The sequence below is a fragment of the Phoca vitulina genome, unplaced genomic scaffold, assembly GCF_004348235.1.
Source record: "Phoca vitulina isolate PV1807 unplaced genomic scaffold, GSC_HSeal_1.0 scaffold21, whole genome shotgun sequence".
NCBI classification, from domain to species: Eukaryota; Metazoa; Chordata; class Mammalia; order Carnivora; family Phocidae; genus Phoca; species Phoca vitulina.
Genome location: NW_022589724.1, coordinates 5,218,985 through 5,226,462, shown reverse-complemented (window position 1 = coordinate 5,226,462; position 7,478 = coordinate 5,218,985). Strand labels below are relative to the sequence as shown.

General features: G+C 31.7%; 1 non-coding gene across 1 annotated transcript; it reads right to left on the bottom strand.

Annotated features, from left to right (window-relative positions):
* Window positions 1–1,301: 1,301 nt before the first annotated feature.
* LOC116641460 lies at window positions 1,302–1,404 on the bottom strand. The gene has a single exon (XR_004301178.1). It is a non-coding gene; the product is annotated as a U6 spliceosomal RNA (small nuclear RNA).
* Window positions 1,405–7,478: the final 6,074 nt, after the last annotated feature.

The following is a 7,478-nucleotide window of genomic DNA, read 5'->3' as shown; positions in this document are numbered from 1 at the left end:
ACTTCATTGCTCCAAAAACAACCAGAATATATTTTTGGCTCTTATTTTCATGTTGCAGTCTTAAATAACAGACCCCTAGCATTTCATGAGGGAAAGAATTAAAGAAAAACCATCTAGAAATATAATTCAGGTTTCCATTTATTGATACCTAATACTTCAAAGGAAATCTCACACAGTGGACTTGCTAGACTTTATCTTCCCCTTAATGCTGAAAGCCAAATGTGAGATAAGTTTGATGTGAGATACATCTTACTTGGCCCTAGAAAAGGCCTGAATTCTCAAAATAATACTTCGAAATTTCTGAAAAAAATAAAGTTCTTTATTCTAATTCCTCGAGGAGAAAATTTCTTCATCTTAGGATAGTAATCTATGTACCTCTACCCATAAATAGATCTTTGCCCTCTGAGGTTCCAGATGTGCACATTTTGATTCCCACAATGATTCTTATTCTTTTTAACCGCAGTTGTGATCTTATGTGTGAGCACAACAGTCAAAACTATGTTAATAATCTACCTTTGTATACTAAAGCCAAGCAGGAGAGAGGATGATTAAAATGATGGTATAGAATTTGATCAACAGAGCCCTTCATCTTCCCATGTGGCATTTAGATACCAAATATTAAAAATATTGCATATACTTACTGAAGCTTAACCAGAGCACGTTTGTGTAAAGTATACAGTGTGTTCAACTTATGCTCTCTTCTCTTTAGGATTTGTTGGATGTACAGGGTATGCACACAGACACACACACACAGTTGGTATCTACATAGAGATGTGTGTGTTTAATTTGAACAATATTCCTATATCACCAGTGAAAGACTCTGGTAGAACCTGAAGTGAAAAATACATCTTGTGCCATAGACTAAAATGGGATCACCTAACTCTTTCTTGAATCAAACTTATTGCCATTCAGAACAAAAAATCAGAGAAAGGCTCAATTTTGTTTTGTTGGATTTTGTTTTTTGTTAATAATTATTAGAATTAACTATACATTTTGCCAGCTTTCTTTCTCATCATTATTATATTTCATGATTCTTCATTGATGAATTTATTAGTGTGCAAGAATACATTTAATAGTAATTCACTCTTAGAAGGTCATTGGGTAGTAGACTTTGAGTGCTTACATTTCTGAAAATGTTTTTATTTAGCTCTTAGTAGTATATACTACTGTGGTTGAGTATGAATCTAGGTTCTGACTATTTTGGTTAATACTGATTTATTGACCTCTAGAGAAGTCTGATGTCAGTCAGATTTTTATTCCTTTTTAGATAATCTTGTGATACTATTGTGTTTGCTACGAGTGAAGATGTTTATTCTCTCTGGAAACATTTTTTGTCATCCTTGTGCAGGGGCCATGCTAATCTCTGTGCCGTTCCAGTTTTAGTGTTATGTGCTGCTGAAGCAAGCTCTCTCTGGAAACTTTTTATATTGCATTTTCATCTTTTTAACTTTTTTAATATATATATAATTTACCATGGTGTTCCTTAAATTGTGCAGTTTTATATGAAATATATCATTAAAACATATATGAAACATGTATGTGACACATAAGGAAAAAGAAAAAAATATCTCTGAGCCCACAAATCAGCTTCAATATAAAATTTTCCGGTCTTCATAGAGTCCCCAGTGGACTTTCCATGACAAAAACCAATCCCCTCTTCTCTCTCCTATGTTTTTTTCCCTCTTCTCTCTTCTAAAGAACTGCTAGCCTCAATTTTGTTTTATCTTTTGTCTGTGTTTAGAATGTCATCAATATGTGTGAATTCCTGAAAACTATATTTTAAGTTATATGTGTTTGACATCTAAATACATGATATACTCTAATTTTTGGGCTTTCATATTTTTCTGTAAATTGCCTCTATGTATGTCCATTTATCTTCTGGATACTTTGGTTTTTTGTAAGTTTATAGGAATCCTATATATAATCTCAGTCCTAAATTGTGCAGTCATATGTGTTGGAAATATTGATTAGTTTAAAGCCCTGTCATAGGACACTGTGATAATTATGGCATCTTTGGAAATAATACTTGATAGTTATCTGGCAGGTAAATCTTGCTCTTTGGGAATTCCTTGACTATTCTTGGCCTTTTACCACTTAAAATTTATAATATGTTTATTAATTTCCACCAAATCCTATTGGGATTTTGATTAGAATTAAATTGATTTTATATATCATTTTTGATAAATGTGGGATCTTGTGGTACTGTTTTCTAATTTATGAGTATGTGATATCTCTTGATTTATTAATATCTCTTTCAATACATATCAGTTAGTTTTATGTATACTAAATATAAATTATACATAAAATGTATAAATTATATATAAATATTATAAATGCTTTTTTTTCCTGTAGAAATTTTGCCCACATTTTCTTAGATTTTACTCCTTAGGTACATTAGAATTTTTGGTGCTATGTTAAGTGATATATTTTAATTAGTTATTAGAAATGCTTGTAGTTTTAATATGAAAGTGTAGTAAAATTTCAAATATTAATTTGTATACAAATGTTCCATTGTCAGGGCGCCTGGGTGGCTCAATCGTTAAGTGTCTGCCTTCGGCTCAGGTCGTGATCCCAGGGTCCTGGATCAAGCACCCGCATTGGTCTCCTTGCTCAGCAGGAAGCCTGCTTCTCCCTCTCCCGCTCCCCCTGCTTGTGTTCCCTCTCTCGCTGTCTCTCTCTCTCTGTGTCAAATAAATAAATAAATAAAATCTTTAAAAAAAAGTTCCATTGTTAATTTTAATAATTTTGTATAATCTACAATTTTTACAGTCTACTTGAAGATTCTTTTTTCTATATCATCTATAAAAATAAAGGATCTGACTTATTTTTCCTATCTCCTTATCTATTTTCTTTACTTGATTTATTGCACTAGACATTGTCTCCAGAAGAATATGAAATAACATCAGTAAGAATGGATGCCTTTTACTTGTTTCTGGTCATAAAATAAATACTTTAAATATTTCATGGTTTGTATTTGTTTCAAGTTTTACAATAGTTAAGGATTGTCAGGTTAAGAACATTTTATTTTCTGCTTTTCTTGGTAAGATTTTTTTTGACAATAATAAACAGATTGTGATTCCTTAATCCCCATTTTTGTAACTTTTGGGATGATTGGGATGATTACTTGATTTTCTCATACACAAGTTAGTTTATATTAATTTTTTGTAATACTAAAAAATACTAAAAAATAAATTCCTGTGGAAGGTTTAAAGTTTAAATTATTCAAGGTGTATTATCACCTTAATTTGTTCTTAATTAGGCTTAGGATATTTAAGATATTTTCATCTATGTTTAATGTGAGATTTGCTTATAATTCTATTTATAATATTGTCTTTATTAGAGTTGGTACCAAGTTTAGGAGATTTGGTAAAGTAATATAGATATGTTCTTTTTCTGGACATTATAATAATTGTGGTAAATTTATTTGTTCCTTGAATGTTAGTAGGTAATACTACTTGGACCTGCCCTTTTTTGTAGGATGATTTTTAAAAATCATATCAGGTTTTGTCATGATGAGAGTAATATTAAGGTTTTTTTGTTTTGAGTCAGCTTTGACAAATATTTTATCTTCTTGAGAAGTAAAAGTTTTCCAATTTATTGGGAAGAAGATTTCACAGTTTTAAAATACTGGTGTCCATTGTTTTCATACATGTTTTACTTTCCTAATATGGTCTGTTTTTTGCCTTCTCTCTTTCTTCATCAATGTTAGTTTGTAAATCTTAAAGCCTTATGAATCTTATATTTTTAAGAAGCTCACTTTTGTTGATAAGTTGAATCTATATTTTTAAATGTATTTGTAATTTCTTTTTATTCTTTGATATTTAATTACAGTATGTTTCAGTTTTTCTAATTTGTTAAGTTGCATTGTAGAAAGTCTCAAATCTTTTTTTAAAAAAGTCTCTACTGCAATTTTTTAAAAGGTTTTATTTTATTTATTTATTTGAGAGAAAGAGCATGAGCAAGGGGGGCGGGGGGGGGGGGAGTGGGGGGCGGTGCAGAGGGAGAGGGAGAAGCAGAATCCCTGCCAATAGCAGAGCCCAACACTGGGCTCCATCCCAGGACCCTGAGATCATGACCTGAGCCAAAGTCAGATGCTTAACTGACTGAGCCACCCAGGCGCCCCTCTACTGCAAGTTTTATTATACAGTTTTGTCATTACTTTTTCTTTCTGCTTTTATTAAAAATATGTCATTCCTTGGTTTATATAAGTATAGTTATTAATTTCCAAACAATTAGAATCTTCCTAAATTATATGTACTCTTGATTTTTAACTTAATTTGTGACCAGATTTTTTTTTTCATTTTTTGAGTCTTGCTTTAGAGCTTTGAATGAGATCAGTTTTCATAAGTGGACCTTGCAAACTAGAGAAAAAGGCATATATTTTCTTAGTTATTAGGTATAAAGTTATATATTTATCTAGTATATTTAGGTGTTCATTATATTGAATTTTCAAAATTCTTACTGATATTTATTGTCTATCATTTCCAGAGAGAGATGAATTAAATTTTCCCAATAGGATGTTGGATCTGCCTCCTTTTAATTCAGTCAATTTTTGCTTTATATTTTTAAGATACTTTTATTAGTTGCATAAAAGAGTAGAATCATATTTCCCTGGTGAACTGAAACATATGTTATTGGTAGTGACTCTCCTTTCATTTCAAACTTTTATTTCTCCATTACTGATTCTTTTGATTTATTTCAAAATGTCAATACCAATGATCTTTTGGTATTAATCTACAGTTTTTAAAATCTGTTATTGTATAATTATTTTTAATTTTTATTCATAAAATTTTATGATATGTTTTTATTGATATGGAAAATACTTATAATAGGCTGCTTACTGTTTAGTGTGAAACATAACATTTATATGAAATAATATGGAGGTATATAATGTGTCTATTTTTCATGAGTTTTGGATTATTTGTTTACATCAAACTATATTTGATAATTGTAGGGAAAACCAGAATGTGCTCCTGGGATTCAGATGTGTCACCCTCATTCTTTTGGAGTTCAAGGTTCTAATTTGCTAAGTATAGCAAACTACCCAAAGACATTGCCCTGTCTTAACCAATCCATAATTCCATAACAACTATTATAAATATAGAAAGAACAGTGGGGGTTGGAGAGAGAGCTAGAAACACACACACACAGAGGGAGAGAGAGAATTTTACATCAAGTATTTTTAAAGTTTGTTAGACTTCCTAGTTTGTCAATTTGTCTTGAATTATTTCAACACACGTATCCTGAGAAAAGTAACTAGACTGCAGAAATGAATGAGGTTAAACTTGTTACATCATGGTTTTCTAAAGAAGTTATGGACAGTACTTAAACACAATTTATTCTGAGTAATTCTATCTTATATTGGAGTGATGGGTTTATCTACTCTGTAAGAGCTTACTAGCTTACTGCCAGGGTTTACCCCCACATTCAGAAGTCGATTTAAATATGCTTTTAAATTTTTAGAGAAGCTTATATATGTCTAGAATAAAGAATTCCAAGGAATCAACCTAAAATTCTAATGTAGCATTTCTGAAATGGAACACATATATGTACACATACATTCACATATACATACACATATACTTACATACATACTCTGTATTTACATAGAATCATCTAAATTTTGCATGTTTTTCATTGCATATGCCATCAGTTTTAATGAAAGTTACATTGCATAAAAATGGAACAAAATACTAGTTTCATATCCTTTTACAATAAAAGTTCAATGTAGTAATTATTTAGTAAGTATTTCTGTGTATAAAGACTCCTGTGTGTTAAATCCATCATAAATTTTATCTTAATTTCATAAAATTTTAGAAGCATAATATTGAAATCTACAGTTTATTTTTCAAATCAAGTATACAATTATTTAGATTGAGATTTTAGTGACTATCATTAAAATTTCTTAGAATTGTTAATATTTCTCATTGTAAATAGTTGAATTTACTACAGGAAATTTAATTTATTAGTTATTTTTCTATAATGTAACACCTGACTTCTGACTTTCTTTCTATTGCCCTCAAATGTATAGCCTTCACAATGAGAAGGCAAAGTGCATTAAAAAACATGTATTTGAATAAGAGTAAAACCATCTGATTAGAAAATATTTTAAAGTAATAAAATTATTACGGATGAAAAATATATTTCCCTATATTTGTAGTAAAATGAGACAATCATAGGCTCCTCTTAATTTAATTTTAACTTGCAATTATTTCATTATGCTCTGCTTTAAGATAAGCTAAATTCCTTTTTTTTTTTTTTTTTTTTGAATGCATGTAACTGGTTCACATAGCATGCTGGCATTTAAAAATAAAATCTTGGGGCGCCTGGGTGGCTCAGTGCTTAAGCAACTGCCTTCGGCTCAGATCCTGGAGTCCCGGGATCGAGTCCCACATCGGGCTCCCTGCTCAGCTGGGGGTCTGCTTCTCCCTCTGACCCTCTTCCCTCTCGTGCTCGCTGTCTCTCATTCTCTCTCTCTCAAATAAATAAATAAAATCTTTAAAAAAAATAAATAAATAAAAATAAAGTCTTGGGTATCAGTTTTCTAAAATGTCAGAGCAGCAGAGTATCTGAGTATCTGGTATTTGAAACATTTCTTTTTCAGAAATAATGTGTTTCTTACTGTTTTATAATTCCCAGTGTTTGACATGGATATTATGAAGAATTACAAGCACTTTTCTTTCTTTGTTTATATCTCTGGCATGTAATATTTTATATTACTATGGATTAAAATAGCACATACAGTGCAGGATTGACTTTGGTCTATATGACTTGCCATTTATTAAAAATATTTGTTTTCAGTTTATTAATGAGTTTTAAAACCATACAATTTAATTTATTGGGAAATTAAAATTTCTTTCAGTGCCTTTATACTACTAAGAAAACCTGAAGCCCAGAGGCGCCTGGGTGGCTCAGTTGGTTAAGCGTCTGCCTTCACCTCAGGTTGTGATCCCTGGGTCCTGGGATGGAGCCCCGCATTGGGCTCTCTGCTCAGCAGGGAGTCTGCTTCTCCCTCTGCCCCTCCCCCCTGCTCATGCTTGCTCGCGCTCTCTCTCTCTCACTCTCTCTCACTCTCTCTCTCAAATAAATAAAATCTTAAAGAAAAAGGAAAAAAAAAGAAAATCGAAGTCCAATAATATTCAAATTACTTGTCTAGATTAACTTTAGACTTAAACTCCACTCTCCTGATGACTAGTTAACCAGCCTAAAGTCCCTCTAATTTAGACTAGGGTATTTCAATAATGTATCAGCATGAATTTATGTGGATTTATAAGTATATATCATTTGACCTCCAACTGTCATTCATTGAAATCTCCTTTTATGGATATGAGTGTGACTGTTTTGAAAAGTATCAATGCTGGGGCACCTGGGTGGCTCAGTTGAGTGGCGGACTCTTGATTTTGGTTCAGGTCATAATCTCAGGGTCCTTGGATTGAGCCTCAGGTGGGGCTCTGGGCTCAGTGGGAAGTCTGCTTGGC